Genomic DNA, 26,060 nt, shown 5'->3' with positions numbered 1-26,060 from the left:
TGAAAGGCTACTAAAAACGTGTGTGTGTACTTAGGTGGTTTGTGAATAAAAATATTCTAAAGTTGTATTTCACCATATGTCAGGAAAATTCGCCAGATGACAGCAAAACGGACACAACTTGCTGACCTTATCCCAAGTGACGTCTGGATGGTCTGACTCCATCTCTCTGAGAGGGGCTTTTCAACATGATGTTATCTGTCACCTGTTTTAAACTTCTTACCAAAATACAAGAAAAATTCGTAATACTACTTCTCAAATGAAACTAATTCATTTTTCCCCTTTCCTTCTACTACCAGCTTTTAACTGATAATGGAGGAAGAAATAAATGTTTCTGTGAGATTTTGTTTTTCTACTTTCTAAGAGTCTCTGAAATATTTAATCAATACCAAGGGAAAAGTTTCTAGTTCAAACCAATAGAATGACACAATAACCTCATGCCTTCGAATATTTAAATTTATCTATCTATCTATGTTGCCTTATCAAGTGGTTCACACTTTACAGCTTATCAGATTTTGGAATATTTTCTCAGGCTTTATAGTTTGAGCACCGTGCTGGTGCTCAAATTTTGGATTTCAGAGAAATTTCACATTTCAGATTTTCAGATTAGAATATGCTCAGTCTCCCACCCATCCCCCTTTTTCATGATTTGTTTCACATATTTTCTTAAGTAACTTTTTTTTTTTTAACAGTTTTAGGTTCACAGCACTTAGTATTTCTCTCCTAAACCAGTAATGTGATGTTATTTGCAGGATTTGGGGTGGATATTCTTTAATAAATTAAGGAAGTTCCCTTCTATTCCTAGTTTTTACTGAGTTTTTATCATGAATGGGTGTTAAATTTTATCAAATGGTTATTTCTACATCTATTAATAGGATTATGTGATTTTTCTTCTTTAACCTGTTCATATAATGAATTACATTAATTATTTAATATTGAATCCACCTTGTGTACTTAGAATAAATTTCAACTTGCTCATAGTATACAATTCTTTTAATACATTGTAGAATTTAATTTTCTAATATTTTGTTGGAAGATATTTGCACCTATGTTCATAAAAGATATGCATCTGTAGTTTCCTTTCCTTGGAATGTCTTTGTCTGGTTTTGATATTAAGCTAAAGGAAAGTTAAGTTAAAGTTAAAGGAAAAATTCATTTTGCCATCTTACTTGTTCCTGCCCCAGCTAAGGCCCCAGCAAACACCATGGAACAGAAGAATTACATAGCTGAGCACAGGCAACTCAAGAATCATGACAAATTATTTGATAATAGTTTGTTATACAGCAGAAAATAACAAACAACACAGAAAAATGCTTTAATAAGTTAGGTTAATAATGGTTTCTTAAATACAAACTCAAATTTATTAAAGGAAATTATCCTTCCATCCTTTCATATTATCCATTAATTGCTAACTCAAAAATTATTTTTAGAAAGCTAGTTAATAGCATTAAATACTTTTCCGTCCATTTTTATTTTTGGCAATTTAACGTTTACTTTTAATATTATAAGTTGTAACAGGACTGGGGGTAGCTCAGTGGTAGAGTGCTTGCCTACAATTTGTGAGGCCCTTGGTTTGATCCTAAGTACCACCAACAAAAGAAAAGGGTATAGTAAAGTAAAATACCAATTAATGCTTTGTGCAGTAGACTTCAATGACAGAAGCTTTCTGATTGTGGTCAGATACATCCTGGTTAACCACCCAGAGCTGGGCTGGCTGGCAGGACAAACACTGGACCTGACTTGGGGGTAAAAGCAATTGTGGGAAGAACAGACTTCTAGGCCTGGGAAGTCTAGAAGCCAACAACAGAGACCTGGTCCCACAGAGTTGTCACTATCAAGCGTCTGTGTTTGTTTTGTTCTGTTTTAGTTTCTACAGATGAGCGAGAACATGAGATACTTGTCCTTCTCTGTTGAGCTTACTTCACTTAACATGATGTCCTGCAGTTCCATCTAATTTCCTGCAAATGACAGGATTTTATTCCTCTGTATGACTCAATAACATGTCAGGCAATTTCCAATAAGATTATTCCTGCTATTAAGAAGCTTTTATTGTTTTGACATACTTTCAAAAATGCATGCTAAGTATTTTCTCATATAATTGAAATCAAAACACTGTAAAACAAAGTATTTCCTTGCAATGCAATATTACACAATTACTAGGAATGTATCCATTTTTTCAATTACAGAGCAGAACTTCTTTCTGTTTTATTTTCAGGATGGTTTTGCTTCCCTCATCCCACTCCGACAAGTCCCACCACCAGTTATACTAAGATCTCAGCAGTGATTTGTGGTTAGCAGATTTTTTAGTATGGGGAGAAATCACTGAAGGCATTTTAGACTCCTTCAAATGGGCTTTGGATTGGAAATAAATTTCAAATTGAACAATTGAAAAAAAAATGTCTGTCACCAGGTCAGAGAAACAAAAAATCAGGGCAAGTAACAGCTGACGAAATCAAGGAAAGTCAATTAATTGATTAAAGGCCCAGAACACTAGTCTGGAGCTCGGGTAGTTGAAAGGATAAGAAGTCCTGGAGACAGCCAAAGCCCAAATGTGGAGGGTGGACAAGCCCAGGGATTCTGGACAAAGTTAGAGATTCTTGTTCAAGAGAGATTACTACACCATGGATTTCTATAAAAAAATCTATTTCTATAGATGGACAATGGTAGTGGTAATATAACAATGTGAATGTAAGCCAGGCACCTTGGCTCACGCCTGTAATCCCAGCTACTCAGGAGGCAGAGATCAGGAGGATCATGGTTCGAAGCCAGCCTGGGCAAATAGTTCACAAGATCCTATCTCAAACAAAAAACCCTTCACAAAAAAAGGGCTGGCGAAGTGGCTTAAGATGTAGGCCCCAAGTCCAAACCCCAGGACCCCCGGCCCAAAAAAAAAAAGACATGAATGTATTTTATGCCAGAGAACTGTACGCTTTAAAATGGTTAAAATGGTAAACTTTACATGGTGTACATTTTACCAAAAAAAATTTTTTTACTGAAGAAAAAATGCTTTCTAGTTATCACTGATCAGTCACTGCCTCTCTTCAATTCCCTGAGAATTTCCTATATCTTTCAAATCATCCCAACACAAAGAATTCTCTTCTACACTGAATTTCCAGCAAGAAATCAACTCTAACGTGAATGCTACTGTGTCTAGGGAGAACAAGCGAGAGCGTTTAGACCAGAATCAAGTCAATACAGTCATTTTCATCTTAAACGTACGCAGGTATATGTGTGAGATTTACCTATGCAATTTTCCTCCCAAAGAAAACAAAACATTGGCCTGGTATGAATATCTTTTCGCCCATTTCCCTGAAACTCAGAAAAACTAGTGATGGGATTCAGGCACTCTGGTCACAGCAAGGAAAGGCTGCAAAACAGGTGTCAAAATGGAGCATCCCCACCCACGACCAAAATTCAATGAAGACCATATAGCTGTGATGACAGCTACTCAGGACAGGAGGCTGAGGTAGGAGAAGGGATCACAGTCTGAGGCCAGTCCTAGGCAAAAATACAAGAGCTCAAACAGCTGGTTCAGGAGTAGAGAGCCTGCCAGCAAGTGAAGGCCCTGAGTTCAAATGCTAGGAAATGAGGGAAGACAGACAGAGACAGAGACAAGACAGAGAGAGACAGAAAGAGAGAGAGTGTCGTTAACCATCTATTTATAAGCAAACCGTTAATATTGAAAGGCCTATGGTGCAAAGTAGGTAGTGCTTAACAAATATATGGATTGATTGATTAATAAATAGAAGGAAGCATGGAAGAATAAAAAATATTAAGTAATCTGAAAGTAAAATTTTCCTTTAGGTAATTAGTTGTTAACTATTCTTTCAAGGTACCTTCAATATATAATAATCCACAGAGGGTGGTCAGACTCTATCCTCTCAACACAGCTCTGAGAAAAGAAGAAGGATTCCTTCACTCAAGTTACCTCCATGACTTACCAGGAGCCTCCATACTTAGTGACCTTCTTAACAACCCTTCCTTACACAACAAAGAATTCACAGTAAACTCCCTGATTTCTCAACTCATAAAAATTAGGAGGAAGAGATGACAGATGCCAGAGGTATAACAAATGACAGTCTGACCTCCACAAAGGACAGAAAAGAAACAGTCTGGACTATACTGAAACACTGTGCAATGATAAATGTGCATAATGACGATGTGAAGTCATCAGGAAGCCATTCATTTATGCCATGTTATCTTTGTTCAATCAATGGAAGGGATACCTAATGTATTTAAGAGAAGATTTAATAAAAATTACAAAAATTTTTTAAATGTTCTGATATTTGACACAATAAACAAACTCCAGCTAGCTAGTCACCCCTGAGAACTTATTTCCTAACCAATGTCAAATAAAGGAGTCCCTAATTTATTTGTAAATTGTTTCTACTAAAAGAAACTATTCCAGAGCTATCAAAAATTATCTGCTAAAAACCTGATGAAATCTCTAACCAAATATTTGAAGGCTGGTAGAGAAGGGGCAGCTTGTGTTTGTTCATCCTTGCCTACTGTTTTATATTTTCTCCAGCCCATTTGTAGGCAGAGGGCCAGGAGACAGCTGCTCTGACTACTCAAAGAACTCAAACTCCAGAACTGTGTGTTCATGTGTTCTTGATGTCGAAACCAGAGGCTAATAAATTCCAAAGGTGAGAATGTTTCCTCATTTGTGGCCTATTAAGCAACGACCCTGCATAAGACAATTTAAGTTGAGTGTGGGGCTCACCAATCCCAGCTACTTGGAAGGAAGAGACAGGGAGGGTCATGATTCTACCTGACAAAAAGTTAACAAGACCTCATCTCAATCAATAAGCCAAGTTGTAGTGTCACACACCTGTGGTCTCCAGGATCCTGGTGCCAGGCTGGCCCTGGGCAAAAAGCAAGACCCTAAGACTCTACCTTTAAAAAAAAAAAAAAAAAAAAAAGGTGAGGGGGGATCTTGGGGGTGTGCCTTAAGTGATAGAGCATCTGCCTAGCAAGACAGAGGCCCTAAGTTCAGATCCCAGTACTGCCAAAAAAAAAAAACTGTATTCACTTACATGTCGTAATTTTTATGACAAGTAATATTACCCCCAAATTTTACCCCTAAATTTTGTCTAAGATGCCTAAATGATATTTGTATAAAGAGTTTATTATTAGCAATCAACTCCATGCAATCCATTCAAGTTAACATGTGGTAATCTAAATTAAGGGAAAGACAGAAGGAAAGAAAAAAGAAAAGAGAAAGGAGGAACTTTTTGTTTCTGCTTCAAAGACATGACTTCAAATCAAAGTGAATCATCTGTCTACCAGCATGTCTCATTTTTCATTGCCTAACTGTAACTAAGAAAAAAGTAACCAATGCAGGAAATAGTTTTGTTACATACTGTGTGTGATTTTGACTGCTTTAATAACAAAATTGAAACTGACATATTTTTTCTTTCTTACTATGAGCTGCTGCTAACTATAACTGGAAGAAAAATGTCAAGTTGTCCACAGCTAGCTGACTCTTCATATGAACCCTGATGAAGAATAAAACTCATTTTAAAAACATGTCACTTCACAAGTTCTATGATTAAATATTTACCCTAGCTTTCCTCAGTCAAAAATGAATGAACCAAATGAACTTCTGTTTGATTCTCAACTCCACAGAATAAATTTTCCTTTCTATAGAACTTGCAGAGTACATATTTTGGCCAAGGTAGATTGAGGAGTGAGGCAGGCACTGGGGGTGGGGAAGACCTGCTTAGTTCGAAGAAAACAGTTACTGACTGGCCTTTGGAGAGTTCAGCAATCTGGGCACCCGGCTTTCAGGACATTAGACTTTCCTGTCAAGCACGCAACCCAGAAAGCTCTACAGTTCACCAACAGGCAACACGACATTGAACACACTGGCAACCTTTACTGGTATGTATGTACAAAGGAACTTACAAACTTCATAAAATTATAATCTGGAGCAAAAATCCATGCATTTGAGAAAGTTAGTATTTATAATCTTCCAAAATGAAGTCAATGAAAAAGTTTTGATTATTGTTAAAATTAATGAGACTGAAGATCAGGCGCAGGTTAGATTTGCCTTCAAGGCAGAAGGTGACCAGGCAGAAGTTCTGCTTTAGTCCAAAGTTTGGTCTTTGAAGGTTATGTGTTGAAACAGTTAAACACAACTTTAATCCGAAGAGGTCTCCAGTGGTTAATCAGAACAGAGGGGTGTGTGGTGCCTGTGCTGTCTGCAACATGCTGACGCATCATTCTGTGCCCTCCAGTGGGCAAGAGTGAGCCTCCACCACTCTGAGAGGCTGAGCACCAAACCGCAGGCTAGCCAAGTGTGATTTTATTCCTCTTGTCATTTTTCTTTCAAGTGGAAGATTCCTAACACGCTCAGCTTCCGACTGTGTTTATAAACAGAACGAGGAGAAGCACCTCACCACACACACAAAAAAAGGTTTTCCAACAAACGCTTAGAGACATTGAACCAGCTGAGTCCTCATCCTGCTGACATGGATTTTGAAGTACTTTTAAAACTTAGTTTCTGAAAAACTAAAACTTACAATTGCCCAACTTGCTGGGTTTGATCCTCATCAAAGAAAAACAGTAAGACAACATAATCCATTACACAGATAACTCTGTTTTGAGAAAAGTTAGAAAACATTAACATTAGAAGGGAAAGTTAAGTGCACGCACTACATTCTTTATGGTAGCATTTCATTTGAACAAACATGAAAACACCATACTCCTTGCCTTAAAATCTACAATTAATGGCAACATCTTTCATGTCTTATAATGAAAGAACATAACTTAAATCCTAGATGATATAACACTTCATCTTTTAATCACCTGAAATTTGCCATAAAATTTTTAAATTCATTCTTCATGTAATACCAGAATTCCACAACTCTAGAAGCCTTTTATTAAAGGGATCCAAAATCTTTATATAGTACACACAGTTAACAGCTGAGCTAAAGTAAAACCTTTCTGCTTAAGCAGATAAACACAATGCAATAACATATAACACACCCTTCTAAAAGTAGGTTTTCTCCTTCATCCATCAAGAGGTATTCAACTACTAGTTCTTCCTTGTCATAGTGGCAAGCATGGATAGCCAGTATATGATAACCATGTATTTCCAACCCATTTGTTTGGTTCTTTTTTTTTGAACTCAGGGCTTTGTGCTTGCAAAGCAGGTGCTCTACCACTTGAGCCACACCTCCAGTCCATTTCCTCTGGTTATTTTTGGAAATAGGGTCTTGGGAACTATTTGCCTGGGCTGGCCTCTAGACTATGACCCTCCTGATCTCAGCCTCCCCAAATAGCTAGGATTATAATTATAGGTGTGAGCCAAAGACACAGGGCTGTTTGGTTCTTTTAAGGTTGACCTACCACTCTTCTCCCCCATCCCCAACAACTCCAAGGCAAAGCACACTACACTAGAAAATTAGCAATGTGGCAATTATTGCATGCTCTTAAATTATAAAACAACAGTTCTATGTATTTTGACAACTTTCTAACAGGAATTTAAGATAACAGTATTTAACTCCAAATTAACAGCACTGTTAGATAAATACCATAACAAAATAATAACAAAGTCTGACTCAATAAAAGTGGAATAGTAATCTGAGGACAAATTTCGGTCAGTTTATTGCTTCCCTTGTTAATCTTTCACCTTCTAAAATGGATTTTACAACTAAAAGTGAGAAAGAACTTAGGTTAATAGCTCCCTATTTTGTGACACTTTAACTTTCAGGGAACATGTTTATTCCTTCCTGCTCTAGGCCACACTTCCAATACATGAGTTCAGCTGAGAAAATTCTGAAAGTTCTGAGCTGGCTGGCTGGGAAGCCAAGTGGGCTTTTGTAAATACCTGAGTGGACAGCCTCAGTGTCCTCATATGGGTGGCAGGAGGTACAATATGGTGTCCACATGTCTTGCCCAGCAGCACATTCTTACAAGATTCTTGCACCCAATAATTGTACCTCCAGCTTTCTCTGCCCTCCCAAGTGCCTCAATCAGTCCTCCAACATGGAAACTTTAAAGCAATGTCCCATGCCTTCCTGGCATGAAGCCTCAACAGGGATCTTTCTCCCGAGAAGACACAAAAGGACACCATATCTACCAATAGGTAATTGCCACTTTTAGCACATAGGGATCCTAGGGTGAAATGAACACTGAGCGTGGACCAGCAAGGAAGACAGAAGCATAAACAACTACACTTCCTAAGAGGATGCAGCACATAAATAAGAGATACAGACAAGATTCTATGAAAATTCTGAGGAGTTGGCCAGGTCACAGAAAGGAGTATAAGAGGTGACAGCTAAAGTGGCCATAAAAGAATGAGTAGGAATTGGCTATACAAATAAAGCAGGCTCTATAGATAAGTGAAGAAAGAGGGAACCTCATCACGAGGCAGGCAAATACAAGACGCCTGCTCATTCACCTAGTCAACAAATGTCCACAGAACACAACACAATCACGAGTACCATTCTAGATGTTGGGTATACACTGAACAAGACCAGCAGTCACCACTCTCATGGAGCATTCTTTCTGGTTGAGGAGATGAACAAATAGATCAATACATGAATGCAGAAGTTAACTGCAGATGGTAATAAGTAGTAAAATAAAAAAGTAAAGCAGTGTAAGGGCACAGTAAGTAGAAACGGTTTTCTAAAAGGGCCATCAGTGGAAGGTGGTACATGAGCAAAGACCTAAATCAAATGAGGAAAGTAAACCAAAGGGAGAGGGAGGAGTTTTACAAAGACCCTGAGGAAGAAGTTTGTCATGTTCTAAGGACAGCTACAAGGCCAGAATAGCAGAAGCATCTCCAATCAAGATCATGGAATGGAGTGGTTACAGAGAAGGAGATTTTGGACAAGGGGCCATTGGGATTTGCCTAATATGGCTTCACCCAGTTGGAGCAGAGTATGGAAAGGGAGAGATCAAGATGAGGTTGGAATAGAAAACTGGAACCAGATTATTAAGGGCCTAGAAACCATCTCAAGAGATACTTAGACTCATTCTGCAGGTAACAGAGTGTAAAGAAGGGCTTTATGCTTTATGCAGTGATCTAACAGCAGTTGATGAAGAGCACACAAAGAAAAGAAGGAGACAAGTTCCGAGAGAGAGAGAGACACCAGTGGCCACACTGATGGGGGTAATGGAGCAAGGCTCTGCAATGATAAATTCAAAAGGCATCCCCAAGACAAGGTTGGTGATGGCTATCCAGCAACCTTGAGATTTACCCCTGAGCAAGAAGTGGGAGGACAGGACATGAAACACAGGGAGGCATCACAGAGGAGAAGAGGATTTGAGAAGAAAGACAGTGTGACCAGCTTCAGGCAGAGTAGGTCTGCGTATTAGCAACCTCACAGGCAGGAAAGGCATCTGGACACATGGGACCAGAGCTCAAGCACAGGTTAGGGCTAGTATTAAGTATCTGGGTGTCATCAGCCAGGGAGGCTCAAATAAAATCACCACCAGAGGAGGCTAGACAGAGAAAACCTTGGACAGGATGCTGGGGACAGGAGGAGGAGAAGAGGCAGTTTCAAGAATTAAGTTCAGTGCAAGAAGGTCAAGTGCACGGATGTAAAGCAGGGTGAAGACTGAGAAAAAGTGGATGGATTTCGTGACTAAGAGGAGTCTGGCAACTGTCAAGAGTGCAGTTTCCTCACGGCAAAAAGGTGACTACAAGTGTTAAAGGAAGTGAATCAGTCTGAGGATGAGTGTACACATTTTTCAAGGCTTGCTTAAAGAAGGACACAAATAAAAGTGGTGGTTGCTTGAGAGACTAGCAAAGTTGAGGGAAGATTTTGTGTGTGTGTGTGTGTGTGTGTGTGTGTGTGTGTGTGTGTGTGTGTGTGCATGTGTCTGTCTGTCTATCTAAGGGTGAGAGTAACTTGGGGAGCTTTGAGAGAAGAACTCAGTAGAAATGAAGACACTGAAATTGCAGGATGATACAAACCCACCAAGGAACCAGAAATAAAAGAGAAGGACACAGACACATCACTCTTAGAAAGAAGGGACAGTTCTTCCTCTGGCAGACACAAGAAGAGCCTCAATATCTGCTACGTTGCTCTCTGCCTCCTCTGAACATAACAGAGGACACAAGAAATAAAGATATATATAGCAGCGCACTTTCAACAATCACTCAGGAAAAACAATATTCTGACTAACGCCATTATTCTAGTTAATGTCGTGACATGAGAACAACCAAATGTTGTGACTCACAGTTTGTCTCCTGTTTAGCGCACTTTACATGAATGATAGAGGTAGGTGGTTGAGTACCTTTGTAAATGAATGAAGAACCTTCCAGACAACGCAAATCATGCTAGCTATATATATATATAAATGAGCGTATTTTGTTTCTGAAATTAATTTAAACTCCCACTTGGTTAGTCTTTTGCGATCACTTGACATTTACGATTCAGTTTCAAATTCATAAATCAAAAGGATTCTGCTTTTCACTTTAGTTGTATCTATGTATCAAGTTTTCTTCCTGGTTACATAACATCATCATTCCATAGGAGTGAAAAGCAAAATATATAAAAAGCTATAAAGAAGAAAATTTTGACGAAGCTTAATTTAAAAGAAAGAGGAGAGACTAGAATATACTAAGTAATTAATGAGATAATTAATCATAGGCCATGCTATAATTTAACCACTCCCTACCCGAGAAAAAGGGAGGTACAGAAAGAGCACACACCAACAGTAAATGTCTTTAAGTCAGTGGTTCTGAAAATAATTGGCAATGACAACCATCAATTTTATAAAAGCCTCCTGTAGATAATAAAACCTACCTTTGTAAATCTATTTTATATAGTCTGCCAAAATTGTCAATGAAGCGTAGGTCTTATCATAACTGTGACTGAATAATGAACTGAATGAGCTAAAGGAGCATCGTCATCCCTTAATCCTAAATCTAGGTTGCGCTGCCTCAGTTACCTAACTGCTTTTGAAAATGTGCTTTTGAAAACACATTAAAGAATCTAAGTTCAACACCTGTAATCCCAGCACTCAGAAGGCTGAGCCAGGAAACTCTCAAGTTTGAAGCCAGCCTGAGCTACATAGCAAGTTCAAGGCCAGCCTAAGCTACATAGTGAGATCCTGTCTCAAAACCAATTTTTTTTCAATTAATTCCAATTAGAAAATGATAATAGGGGTCTGGGGATGTGGCTCAGTGGTAGAGGACTTGCCTAATATATGAAAGACTCTGGGCTCAATTCCTAGCACTGTAATAATAATGATGATGATGACAGGAAAGAACAGACATCATTTGGCCATAACACCAATCAATAACCTCTTTCAGAAAAAAAAAAAAACTCAATGTATTATACACTAAAAAAAAATTGAAATAAACTATTACCTATTTCACATATTTGAAAAATGTTCCTCTTGAATAAACTGTATCTGTCATCAAATATTTCATCTTTCACTGATAAGTTTATGGCAAAATGATTCATGGAGAACATCCACGGACTACAAAAATATGTGGGTTTTCTAACAGGTGTCAGGTGTTGGGTGGAATTTATGCCTTACAACTTGTAATGGAGCCCACAACAAGTTTCTTTTCAAATCCAAGTTAGCATTTTATATTCTGAAACAACATTTGGCAGGGGTGGCTGCAATCCCTGGGTGTTCCATGACATCCATGCATTATTAATTTTACTATACTACCATACTGAGCTATAATTGCTGTCTCTGTGCCTTTCTCCACCAGTGGACCAGATGAGTGCAGAGACTACGCATCTCCAGCCACAGAACAGTAGCCATCAAAGGCAAACCCAGTACTTTACAAGACAGGGCAAAGGGCAATGGGATAGCTTCAAGAGAATTTCTGGGAAAGGTACACACCATCCTCAGATATGTGAGAAATTATTACATTCCAAAATGTTTCAATTCAGGAAACTCCTAAGGAAAACTTAAAAACTACGGTCATGAGAGGGAATGAGGAGAATCCACCAGTCATGAAGTCCAGAGGTGACTCTACCCAAAAGCCTGACCTGAATTTTATTAAGAACTTTATTTCCTAAAAAAGAAACATCATGTATTTTCAACTACTATCTTTCTTCAATTAGTTACTTTAGTATTCTACTTTTAAAGTTGTTTCTAGGAATAATAAATAGATCATAACTGAATATGTATTCTTAATGTGTACCTTCAGTAAGAATTATAAATTCTGCACTAAAAACTACCGCCTGTAAAGGGAGGTGACTTTCAAACACAGGCAGTCTACCTAAACAGATTTCAATGTGCATGTGCATTTTTCCTATGGGAGCTCTAACAAGTTAGCACAAACTTCATGTCTTAAGAGAACACAAATTATTAACTGAGAATTTTAGAGTCCAGAAATCTGAAATGGGTCCTTCTGGACTAAAATCAAGGTGTTGGTAAGGCTGAATTCCTTACTGGAGGTGTTAGGGAGGAATCTGTTTTCTTGTCTTCTCCAGCTTCTACAGGCTGCCTACATTTGCAGGCTATGGACCCTTCATCCATCTTCAACAGCAGGTTGCATCCTTGTCACACAGCATTACGGACCTTGTCTTTTATCTTCCTCTTCTACTTCTAAAAACACTTGTGATTACATTGGACCCATCAAGATAATCCAGGCTCATCTCCTCAGCTGATTAGCACCTTTAATTCCATCTATAATCTTAATTGAACTTTGCCAGGTCATTCATAGGTTCTGGAGATTAGGATATGGACTGCCTACCACAATGTGCAATCACCTATCAGTATACGTACCATCTTATTTTTTCATAAAGATAGCATACATACACACATACAAACTTTAGTTAGATTTTCCTACTCTAGTTCATGAATTCTAGACTAATTCTGATGAGTACATCTACAAATGTCTCCTATAATTTTGTAATGTTAAAAAAAAAAAACTCTCAATTCCAAGACAAACCAAAAAATAGTTCAACCTGAGTTTTTTTTTTTTTAAATCACAATAGCTCTAGCAGGAGAGAGTTCTTCAAGGTTTACAAATAGTTTGTATCTGCTATCATTACATTCACATTCTGGTTTTATTTTAAGCAAAGGTTCTAAGGCTCCTATCCACAATTACAGTTCACTCAGCCATGGGCAGGTTGGCATATACCTATATATGATAAGTACATTTTACTTTATCTTAAAAGACTGAGTTTTTTCAGAAACTATCAAAGTCTCTCTTCTGTTGACCAAAGATACCTGAACTCTGTCTCAAATGTTACTGTTTTCCAATAAAAATAAATCATGACATTTTAATTCCAACCTCAATTGTAGGAAAATGAACTCATGTTTATAATTCTTCTTCCTTTTTTACTAAGAGTAGAGTTTTACATAGAATAAATTATTTGAATGTAATGAATAATGGCTCTTTTGTCAAACTCAACCAAATTCTCTGATATTACTCTTGTTAGTCACTAAATAATAAGAACAATTTTTTGAATCTTCAAAACAGTATCTGAATATAATAATTTATTCTAAAATAAATTACTATTTTGTTTTTCATATTGTGTTCCTTAGAATCCTTGGAAATATGAATTGCTATACTTCAAAAAAAAAAAAAAAAACTATTCTCCAGCCACGTAAGTGTGGGAAAGGATGCATATTAATGCCCTGTTAGAAGGTCACAATGCACAGTCATTATAACAAGTCCCAAAGCATTGAAACCTCTAACTCTGTTGAACATATCTGTTTTCAAAAAGTTTTCCTAACACTCTCATTATATATTCTGAACTAAGGCAGGAAAGTGAGAAGACAGGACTCTGTGTGCGGCACATGTCCTCAGAGCGTTATAAAATTAAGCACTCATGCTTCCTCACCATAGTCGGGAACATGGCCATCCCCAGTTTAGCCTCTAAGAGTACCCGGGATAAAAAGAAAAGCATCTGCAAATGTCAAATGTAGAATCAATGCCAAATTGCAAGTGCGATTAAAATTGACTTGAAACAACACAAATATGAAAAAGTTGTGATGTCTCTAATTGTATTTATATTGGTGAATCATGAAAAAACAATGCTGAATTCAATATGATGTCCAACAGTGCAAGTCTATAAAAGTTTATAAATAATCCAAATATATCTCATTCAAATACTGCCCTCAAACAGATGGATGTATTATTACACATAAGCAACAAACAATTTTTTAAAGCCTTTCAATGGGTTTTTTTCTATATTCACTGAGTAGTCAAAAATAATATTCAGCTAAAAGAAATTAAGGTTAATTTTGAAGGGAGAGGAAGCCCTTTAGTTTTTGTTGTTTTTCCATAAAAATTCTCAAACTATTTCAATCCAAGCTACAACTCTCACCTTTAACATAAACATATTAACTATCAAATATTCAAATATTACTGACTCTCTCTTTCTGTTTTTGAGTCAAGGTCTCACTATGTACCCCAGGCTAGTCTCAAATTCACAGTCCTTCTGCCTTAACCACCACAGTGGGCTCTTACTGACTCCTCTTTTAAAACACTCTACAAAAATGAGATCTACTTCTTTAACTTTATAATCATTAATTATAAACAATACTCTAGGCTCAAAAGATTGGTCATGTTTATTGTCTCCAATTTATCATTCATAAATAAAAAGGGAAATAAATTTCCCCTACATTCAAACTCTTAGATTAGTTAGAATCAGTAATTCAATAACCAAGATTAGCTTTTACCCATAGCTGCTACATGATACTAATTTTTCCATCCAACATAACCAACAACTACCCATTACTGCTGCTTTTCAAATCACCCAAGCAACTGATTCCTTTTTCTACTTCTGCCTGAACCATCTCTCAACAACTGACACATTGACCTGATAGTTATCAAATACCTGCAACATAACAGGCACTGCTTGCCATTTGCCATTCAAAGATATGTAAGTATCAGGTGATGGCTTTAAAGACCTATAGGTCCAGAAAGAAAGGAAGGAGAAAAAAAATCAGCATTTTTAACACTTTACAATGGAGATGTATCCAAGCCATAGTTTTGACAAAAGGGAAGGCCCGTCTGCCTGGTTGAGAAGAGCGTGCTGGGCCAGGCAACTGATCAGATGATCAGACCCTGAGGGCAGGGCGACAGCTCCACCGTATACAGAGCATTCCATGCACTAAATGGCACTAAGGAGAACCTGCAAGGCCAGAGAGGACAGCCAGGCTCAGCGGGCTCTTGTAGATCATGCTAAACTCTTGGAACTTCGTTCTGTGTTCAATAGAGGACTCTGAAGTAATTCTAACCGGGACTTGACTTGAATGTTCAGATCCACATTTGGGAAAGACACTGGAGCAAGTGGAGAGTGAAATGGAGGAAGCACAAACTAGAACCAGATCAAGTTAGTGGGTTTCATGATTTCATAGTGCCTTCAAAATTCCTTCACTCTTTCAATGACTTTCTGTGGAGTTACTTTCTGTTACTCCCATATAATAGATAAGGAAGTACAGTTTCAACAAGATTAAAAGACTGGCCCAAGGCCATGTAATAATGAACAAAAGGCCAAATAGGCCCCTGGAATCCAGGGACTTTCTCTCTTCCATCCCTTGAAGTTAAAACAAAGGGCAAATTTGGGTCATATTACATCTCAAAGCAGTACCTGGGGCAGATGAACTGAAGACAGATACTTTCTGATGGCAACAACATGGTGTGTTCATGACAGCTAAATAAAATGGAGTTAATTCAGAAAGTTTTGATTAAATATGTGCTTTAGTCCTGAAAATTGCTGCTACTAGATTTTTTTTTTGTCACTCTTCTTCAAAGTTCCACTTAAAAGCACTTCAAAGCATGTTCATCTAACAGGACTTCAGTTTAGTCCCTAAACGCTAAACATGCAATTTATTAATCCACCAATCAACGGTATAACTGCTTGGTTGTAAACAGTCAAGCCTCCATATACATAGCAGATTATAGTAAATTCTGGTTCTGCAAGGTATGGTGGTGCATGCCTGTAATCCCAGCACTCCGGAGGCTGAGACAGGAAGATCTAGAGTTCAAGATCAGCTTGAGCCATGTTAGTGAGAGCCTGTCTCAAAACAAAAAACAGGGAAAAAAAAAAAAAAACTTCTCTGGTTTACTCAGAACACTTGGTACATGGAATGTTCTGGTTAATTTAATAGCCTGGTTATCTGGAAGCTAACATGTAGCATATATATGTATCATAAAAGGTTGGTTCACTCTCTATACAAGAATGAATATAGAACTTTTAAACCAGTTGAAACCACCATAAGAAGGGGACTAAGGTAAAATGAAGAAAAATAGAGGAGATGAACTAATTTGGGTTATAATCCATACATACACGGAAATGTCACAAGGAAACTCCCTGTGTAGCTAACCTACCGTTACCTTCAATAAGCAAAAATGTCCTTTCTTTCCTTTTTCTTTTACAGAATCAGAGAACAGGAGGGTGGAACTTGTCCTTGGGGGCGGGGGGGGGGGGGGGGGGGGCGTGCCAGTGAGAGGGGAGGGGGCAGGAAAAGGGTGTGGGAGGGTAAATTAAGTGCAAACACTGTGTGCACATGTATGTAAATGCAAAAATGAAACCTGTTGAAACTATTCCAGAAATGAGGGGAGGGAGGGATAAAGGAGAGTGATGGAGGGGGTGAATTCAACTATGATACATTTGATACATTATAAGAACTTTTGTAAATGCCACAATGCATCTCCACCCAGCACAACAATATAAGTAAATAAATAAATAAGAGAATTCAAAGGATTTAAAAATAAAACCAAACTGAATATACTTAGTCATGGCCTTCACTTTAACATATGATGACAACTAACATTTATTGAAGGCTTATATGCGTACTTTTATAAGTGTTTTATATTTACTAATTCATTGCATTATACTTTCATCATTTAACTCAAAGATAAACGAGAAGTCTTCTAAGTCATGAAAAGTAAATCCAGTTGTTTGGCTTCTGAAGAAAATGCAAGTTGTATTTCACCACAATAATTCATTGGCTGATTCTGTTCACAGCCTCCAGATAATGAGGGACACTGCTCCCTCCCCCCTGCTACTTCACCATTAATCTCCCATACTTGTCAGCTCTGTCCTTATACACTGACATTTCATTAAGGATATAATTGAAAATCTAGCTTTCAGGTACATCAAGGCTCTTCCTCCCACCCCTATCCATGATTTCTCTATTTCTACCCCTGCCCCAGAGCAGCTATCAAGCATTTTCTGCTACCATCTGCTTCCCCATCCTGTATCCTGAGAGACCCTCCAAGTGCCATTCCGAATCTCCATGTTTCCCTAATCTGAAAGTTCTCCTGGTTTTCTTTTCCCTGAACACCCCTGAGAAAGCAGTGTCCTTATCCAAATTGCTCTAGAACAGCCGCTCACTGGGGCAATTTTGTCTATCCTCACCCGCTGGGAACACTTGGCATTGGAAAATTTTTGATTGGCCCAACTGTGATAATTAATCAGGGAGTCAGTTAAGAATGTGCCACTGGCATCTAACGAGTGGAGGCCAGGAATGCTGCTAAATGTCCTACAATGCACAGAAGAGACATCTCCCTCTCGCCCCCCAAAATCAAGTCCAAAACACAAGGTTGAGAAACCCAGGTGTAGAATATGAACTCAGACCAGGTACAATTCTCCCAGCTATCAGCAGACACAAATGAAAATACAGCTCTTCAAACACAATACAAGGGCAGCTTTGGAACATTTTGGTGAAGAACATTTACTACAGCCAAACAATGACGTCCTAACAGCTGCTCTTCTGGGTGAGAATTCTCTAACACAGACCTAATCAACTTACTGTACCTCCCGGCACAGCTTTGTTATATAGAAACTGCCTCATACCACTGCCCATCAGTCATTACGATGATATCTACAACAGATGTTCTCCAAGGAATCCTATTAAACGTAATTTACAGTGAAGTGATTTTGTTTCTAGGTCAGGGCTTCTGAACATTGGTACCACTGACATTGATTGTTGGGAGAGCGGCTGTCCTGCACACTGCCCAGTGCATAGCATCCTGGTCTCCATCCTGTAAGTGCCAGCAGCAACCTGCCTCATGACATGCCATTATGTCCTCTGGCATGGCAAGATCACTTCTGTAACCCCCTTGAAATTACAGTTTTACAGTTAAAGATCAACTTCTAATTTAAGTTTTCCCCATCTAGATTTTGATATACTCAGTTTGCTAGGTGCAAATAACTAACTGAACAAGTTATTTTACATTGTTATACTTAAAACAAGATTCTATCTATATTCCTTCTGCACAAACAATAATGAATACAAATAGAAAAGTTAAAAATTAAGCAGTCTCAAGTGTAATGATAAGTTGGCTTACATACAGTCACATCCTTGCAGATTAATCTTTTCAAATTCTTTGTTTGTAATTAACTTTTTAAAGCTGTTATTTATTCTATGGTATGACAAAACTCATAAAATAATAGCATTCATTCAACATTTCCTATCCACTACTATTTGAATCATGTTACATTCACAAACACAAGTTTTAAAATCCCCTTCAATAACATAACTCTGTATAATAGTTCCCATTTAAATATAAGGTAACTGAAGCACAGACATTAAGTAAGTTGCCCATAGTCACACAGGAAATCTGTGACAAGCAGCCTAAATCAAGAATCAAATTCTGAGCTCAGTAGACGAGCACTTATACAGCAAGCATGTCTCTGGGTTTGATTCACTGCACCACACACACAAAAAAAGAATCTATGTTATGCTACACTGTTTCCCATATAATGTGTCAAACTAACAATTACAAAGCCATATAATAGCATATTATAGGGGGTTACTTAATTTCTTTCAATGGCATTTCTTCAGCATCCAATGTGACAAACTTCTAGATAAAATGTGCCTCGGGATACTTGCCATGTATTTTTGTACACTATAGCTCAGCCTCGGTGGCCCAGCTGCTTGATTCTAGCTTTGGCTTGACCACAAATATTATGATTCTTTCTCCACACACCCGACTGCAGATTTCCCACTGCCTGTGTATGGGAATTATGGACCAGTAACTTGCTTCAGACAAGTAAATGTAAGAAGTAAAATGTGATACTTCCAGGTGGACACTTTAAGCCAAAGCTCAACCTGCCAGTTCCCTTCCTGAAATCAAGTGTTAAGATGGGGCCTTTGCCAGCCTGGGTCAGAGTGAATATAATGACTACAGTAAGACCCCACAGACGTGTATCAGGAATGAGGAATAAGCTTTTGTTGTATTCAACCCCTTAAACTGCAGGGCTGATGGACTCGAACTATGGTTCAAGTGGTAGAGCACCTGCTTTGTAAGCACGAAGCCCTGAGTTCAAATCCAAGCATTGCCAAAAAAAAATTGAAAGTTTGGGGGGGTGCGGTTGAGGGACAGGGGGGGAGAGTTGGCCCAAACATATGAATAAATGTATAAACAATTTAAAAAATACCATTCAAAAAAAAAAAAACTTTAAGGCTGTCTGTCTACTGTTAAAGTACCTTTTTTTATTATCTGTGTGACCTTAAACAAGTTACTTAACCTCCCTGAGTCTGTTTCCTCATCCATAAAGTGGAGATCATACTAGCAACTATCTCACAGTGTTGCTGTAAGAATTAAGTTAATGTGTATCCAGTATCCAGCCTGTTGCTGGCACACAGTCAGAACCCACTGCTCTTTCCAGACAGTCTCACACAAGCTCACTGATACCACGTAGCACTATCACTACTGTGGTCATAGATGTCTACAATTTGAGGAGTGGATATGTACATACATATACTGCTTTTATATTGCTTTTTATTATTTCAATCACAAAACAATGAAAGTGCAGACTCAAATGCGAACATACACTTGATTGATTGGCATAGCCGACTAAATGACACAATCTAGGATTATCTTACTCTGCTACAAAGTAATATGGGAGGAAAAAAAAGAAAACTAGAAGGTAGAAGAGAGATGATTACATTTAACTGGCACAACTTTTGCTTCTGCCTCATCCCCTGGCAATAATACACACATAAACAAGCACAAATACACAAATACACACTCTCCTTTCTCAATGAACAGATTTAATTTGCCAGCCAACTAAAAAGAGATTCAACAGAAGGAGCCAAAAGTGTGGTGCCAACTGGCTGTGTGACATGCACAGTAATGTCTACTAATAAACCAGCCCCTGACATCTTCCTGTAACTAGAGATACAACAAGCAGAAGAGGATTGATGTGGTGTGGAAACCCAGCCTAGGATGTTCCTCAACACAGTGACGGATATGGATCAGGAGGAAGGTCATGCCTAGAATCAGGGAACATCCCTCAAAATTGACTTTGGTTTTGTTCTGCTTTACCAAGTGGTTTCTTATTTACTTGGGAAAAAATGAAAACTGATTACGAGAGGAGAAATGGTTGTAAATACCCATGAGGTGGCTGGCAACATCAACCACCAACATGCTAAAAATACAAGTTTCTGAAGTCTTTATTAGAAACAATTTGGTGGAGAAAACAGAGACAAACTTTCTAAAAAGGTGGAGAAAAGAGCAAAACGTGTTACATTCACAAACACAATTTTTAAAATCCCTTTCAATAATATAACTCTGCACAATAGTTCCCATTTAAAAAATAAGGCAACTGAAGCAGAGAGCTTAAATAAGTTGCCCACGGTCAGTTGAGAAAACATCCTACTGTATTAAAAACAGATGAGGGGTGACAACAGTAAGGTCAAGGATCTGCTTGTGCTGCTCTGATAAGATGTTAGTCACTGTCTCCTTAAATCTAGCACAATTCAGCCGACATACTGCCAGTGCTTATTCCTCCTCATCACCTAACTGCTAAATAAAAATTATTATAGGCTTGGCTGCTTATGGGGTGTTCACTTCCACTACAAAAACACATGGGCCGCCCTAACATATTGCTATTAAAGTCTTTTATCATTACCATTTCCTTCTACTTCCTTCTACCCATGAGGCCTTCTGCCTCCCATCACTTCAAAAGAAACATTTGCAACTTCTCTTTCCTTTCTTCCTAGTTAGATTTTACCCTTTCTACTTAACTACATCAAATATCAAAATCCACAGGTAAACAACTTCAAAGCTAATTGTTTTCCTCCCTTGCCCTTTTCCAGTTCATACTCACGAAAATAATGCCTTTCTTGTTTTGTCAACTGTCCTTGGTCAATTCTTAAGTACACTGGAATTTGCTAGATATATTTGGCTCATTTAAGTAATGTTTCATCAATCTTTTTTCTTATTTACCTCCCTCTTCAACTTGGAATTTTTGCCTTTTCACAACCATATGTGGGTGGATGTTTCTGCCAAGATTGTGCCAACAAGCCTGGTTATAAATTTACCTCCATTGTGTAAGGAGATATTTTTGTTACTATCACATATCTCCACGAAAATATGAAGGATATGCTGAAGGCTGACTGCCCAAGCAACATGCAGGAAAAAAACCTGATAATGAAAGGTTAATGAAGTGAGTTCTGAATCACAAGGGCTGTTCAGAAAACAGTAACAAGAAGACATCTGTGAAGGAGTCACTGCTATTCTGTCCATGTGCATGGGGATTTTTTTTTAAAATAACTGTTCAAACTTAAACAAAGGTTTAAACGAAGGTTTTTTACTGTAAGACTTCTCTGGAAGAATTAAAAGTGTGGTCTTCAGCTTCAATCGTTTAACCCTTGCACCCTCAGCAACACCAACCTCACTTTCAAATGTGTCATCTTAATGAAAATGAATTCAATGTTTTAAGGAATACTCACAATAACTGCAATTAAATGCAAAGTATAACAAGATGTTTCGATTAGAAACTTTCCTTTGAAAATATCTAAGATCTATTTGTGAGAATTACAAAGTACAAACTCTTTAAAGTAGATCCTGGAACACAGAAAAGTGGGGAGTCACCAGGCTCTTGCTTAGGACAATCAATTTTTTGACAGCCAATTAAAATTTCTCAAGGCATTTTAGAATAAAGTCAGTTTCACTGAATCAATGAAGAAAGTGGTTTGAGAAATTGTGTTCAATGTAGGATACCGATATGTTTGTTTTATATGGGTTTTGTGTTTTGTGATTGACAAGCGAAAGCTGTATTTATTTATGATGTGCAAGTTTTAATATGTGTATACATCACGGAGTTAGTTGATACATTCGTCACTTCACACAGTCAAGGGCCACATGATGATGTTTTAATCAATGACAAGCCACATTCAATGATGGTCCCGTAAGATTATGTCACCTGTTGACATCCCATTCATCTTAAGTTTGTGTAAGTACACTTTACGATGGTCACACAAGGATGCACTTGTAATACCATATCCCCATCGTTAGGCAATCCATGGCTGTACTTATTTTTTGTCGTGAAAGTATTTAAAATCTGCTCTCCAGTGTCTGTAGTACACTATTAGTAACTACAGTCACCATGCCGCCCTAACCTGTTTCACTCATTGCCTGACTTGCACCACTTTTACAGGAGCCCCTCTCAGTAAAATAATCTATCACCAGACCTAACTGAGCACCACTCGTGCAAACCTCTCACTCCAGGGAGGTCTTTTTAAATTAAGTGAAGCCTTCCTTCATAAATCATTTATTTGGGACTAAAAAAATTAAACCTATGCTGTTGTTCAAGTTCATGTGAAAAGGACCCAAATCTAAACATTCAAATCAAAACATGCATTTCCTGTATTGAAAAAGGACTTAAAAATAGATTTTCTTCAACACACTCACACTTCAGCAGAAAGGCAAGGAACCTCACTCCTAATGCTTCATCTGATTTGGGGAGGGTCTTTTAATTGTCACCCACTAAACCAAAGGCCCAAGGGATGGAGGAAGGTCAGAAGCATCTGAGCAAACAGATGAGCTTTGGTACAGCCCCATGCCAGTCTGTGCTGCTCAGCTCCTCCCAGGAGGTGGTGAAAGCCAGTGCATCCTAGTGGAGGGCCCAGGCTGAGAACGCATCATACCAGAAATGCCTCTATATGAAAAGGATGATGCAGCTATCTTTCAAAAATGAGAGCCTGCTGGAGCGCCATTTGGACAACTTGACTTTATAATATGGCCATGGGGCTATATGCTGCAGTTCTTGGGAAAATGGGAGCTGGTGTCTTCTCATGAAGCCTTCTGAGGATTGACAAAACAAACCTGGGCTTTTTTGCTTCTCTGGTCCTTCTTACCAAGCCTCTAAGTCTGTTCTAGGCAGTCAAAGAGAGAAGCACAGCCTCACAAACTACTTATATTTCAAATAAAAAGTGAATATTATATAATATGAGCAGTGATTATATGTCAAAGAATATTATAAATAGGATCCTTCAGTAAGAAAAGAAGAATCTAGAAATTCTTAATCAAATCTTTTTTCTATCTAAATTTAAAACAAATTTTATAGGAGTTTCTTTCACTCTTCCCCAAAGGAGAAATTTCTTGCCTAAACCCATTCCAATCATTAATCTGATGTATAATTGAATTACAAATATGAACCTACTTTCACATGAAAACTTTTCTCACCCACACAGACTCCCCATTTTGTGCAATAGCTCAGCTTTGTAATCTTTTCCCATGAAGCAGTATTTTTAGAATGAAATATTTCCAAAATTATAGACATAGGAAAGAGATCTGATCTCTTAAATTCACATGCCCTAACAACTAAGATTTGCATATTTATCTTGGAAGTGTTTTTCCTCAAACATTAGAGTATGCAGGAATCTCTTAGGGAACTGGTTTGTATGAAGATTCATGGGTCCCAACCCCAGGAAACTGGCTTCAGACATTCTGAGGTGGGGCCAGGTATATACACATCAAGCACCTAGTATTTCTGATGCAGGTGGATCTCAGACCAGCCTTTGAGAAATAGTGCTAGGAAGAAAAGAACTCATTTCTGAGATAGCTGTCCAATCCTTTTTCTTTTCCTATTTTTCTTCTTTGCAGTACTGGGATTTGAAATCAGAGATTTGCACTTGCTAAGTAGACACTCTACTGCTTGGGTCATGTCATTGGCCAAAATGAGGGGTTTTGGTTTTTGTTTTTGGCAGTACTGGGGTTTGAAGTCAGGCCTTGCACTTGCTAAGAGCAGGTGCTCTACCACTTAAGTCACACCTCCAGCCCAGCCGTCCAGTCTTCAAGCCCCTTCTTCCATCACGTTTCACTTTTTATTTCATATGACAGTTTTTAAACAGTCCCTCACTGGATTACTGTGTTTCAAAGATCTGTGAAATGTTATTTCCAGTACAACTACAGGAAAACAATACTACCAAAAGGCAAGGCATACCAGAATTAGAGAAAACTGACAGGCTGGGTGGCTCTAAAGAATTATGTAAAATTAGAACTGGATGGGATCTTGATCATTCAAGCTAATTCTCTCATTACCATCTTTAAATAATATTCCAGCCCTCCCCTAGCTATTAATCTCGTTATCTCCATTCTCCAGTTACTCCTTTGTGCTACAAGGTAAGGCGATGGCTGAAATTCAGATCAGCCCTTAGCAGATGCTCACACTCTCACACTGGGTTTCCAAGCAGCTTTGCTTTCTCTTGCTGTGACTTCCTTTTTCAGAATCAGAGTTCTTTATCTATTTATTTCGTTATTTTCCAAAAGATGATTTGAAACCTTCTGAAATAAATGCAATTTGTTGTACTGATTCCAGTAAACTTGTATTTTAAAGTCACAAATTCAGATTTCTTTACTTAAATAACTGCAGACATGGCAGGCTACCCTGGCGTTGCCAAAGTCAATATGTTAAGTCTGTCTCTAGGGCAACAGACTAAAGAGTAGTAAATGAGGTTTGGAGCTGCATTCCTGTTCATTTCTGATTTAGCAACAGGCTTCTACATGCTCCCATTATCCTTGGCCATCCCTTTGTCTGATCTCAAAATTACATGGAGCGATTTTTGTTGTTGTTATTCTATTTTTCTAGGACACTCAATTTTTCTTGCTCTTCTCACATATGTTATCTCCAATTTTTACTACCAAGGCACTGTTCTATTTGCCAGCCCTGCCCAAACATACAAATAAATATGCATCTCACCACCATTTCAAATTTTTCCATGTGAATTGAAGACTGTAAGTATTCAGGAACTTAATTAAAAATCTGCAAACTCCTCTGCACAATGGACCAGTGCTGATTCAGAAAGTACTTCCTGCTGCTTTTGTAAAAGTTCTTCCCAGTTTTTTTTTAAGCCACTATACAGATGATCTCTCTATCCAATTCTAGAGTTTGACAATACATCTATCTGTGAACTCAAGAACACATTATACCCCCATGCCAGAAGGTTAATCAACCTAAACTCCATTACACCGTAAGTTAATAATTTAAATTCATCTAACCAGCATTTACTTGAAGGGGAAAGACACACAAAATCCAGTGTCCTGACTAGCCAAACTGTACGTAGAAATATTTAAGGTACTGATGTATGAAGGATGTCTAATAAAATACATAGGACAAAAAAAAATATGTAGGACAAAAATGATTTTTTAAAGTTACACATGTGTAACCAAGACACAATGAAAAACCAACAGTGGTGAGCTTTTCTAAATTTTATTAGTTTGTTTTTAAACCTGTTGTTATAACCTATAAATTCCTTTAATATCTTTAAATTGTACTATTAACATTTTACTAATGAAAAACAAAAAAAAGGCTATGTGTGTAGAGGTAAAATTATAAAATTCTAACAAACAAAAAAATATGAGACATCCAGTTTTTAGAAAATGTTTAGTCAAATATGAGTTACATATTTATACAGCTCTCTTGAGGTACAGAGGTAAATATACATTAAACATTCCCATACTCTGAGAGCAGATATTCTATCATAATGATCACACACCTATCTTGCTACCTTACAAACTCAAATCCTAAACCAGAACAGATTTTAAAAGAATTTGCTTGTGTTTACCATTTTGAGAAGAGTACCCTATTCCAAAAAATAATGGAAGAATTCACTTCTTAAACACAACTTTAACACTACCAACTCTGACAGGAAAACCTAATGTAACTGTCTCCTCTGAACAAACCCATTTAACACTTGTCTATGGACAAAATGTGAAGGCTCCTGTGACTGCACAGTGGAATCAAACCAGTGTGCAGATATTGACTAATATCTACATATTCAAATGTCCATGCTTCAAGTCTCCATCTAAGACTTCCAGTATCCACTCTAATTTGGTAGCATGTAGATGAAGTAAGTTTATGTTGTGTTAGGATTAGCAAAATCGGTAC

General features: G+C 37.9%; 1 protein-coding gene across 4 annotated transcripts in view; it reads right to left on the bottom strand.

Annotated features, from left to right (window-relative positions):
- The window catches only part of Sh3rf1 (SH3 domain containing ring finger 1), a 152,896-nt gene that overhangs the window by 104,892 nt on the left and 21,944 nt on the right, over positions 1-26,060 (bottom strand). The window lies entirely within an intron of this gene.

The sequence above is a fragment of the Castor canadensis genome, chromosome 14 (genome assembly GCF_047511655.1).
Source record: "Castor canadensis chromosome 14, mCasCan1.hap1v2, whole genome shotgun sequence".
NCBI lineage: Eukaryota > Metazoa > Chordata > Mammalia > Rodentia > Castoridae > Castor > Castor canadensis.
The sequence above is the reverse complement of the archived record's forward strand: the minus strand, read 5'-3'. Positions and strand labels throughout refer to the sequence as shown.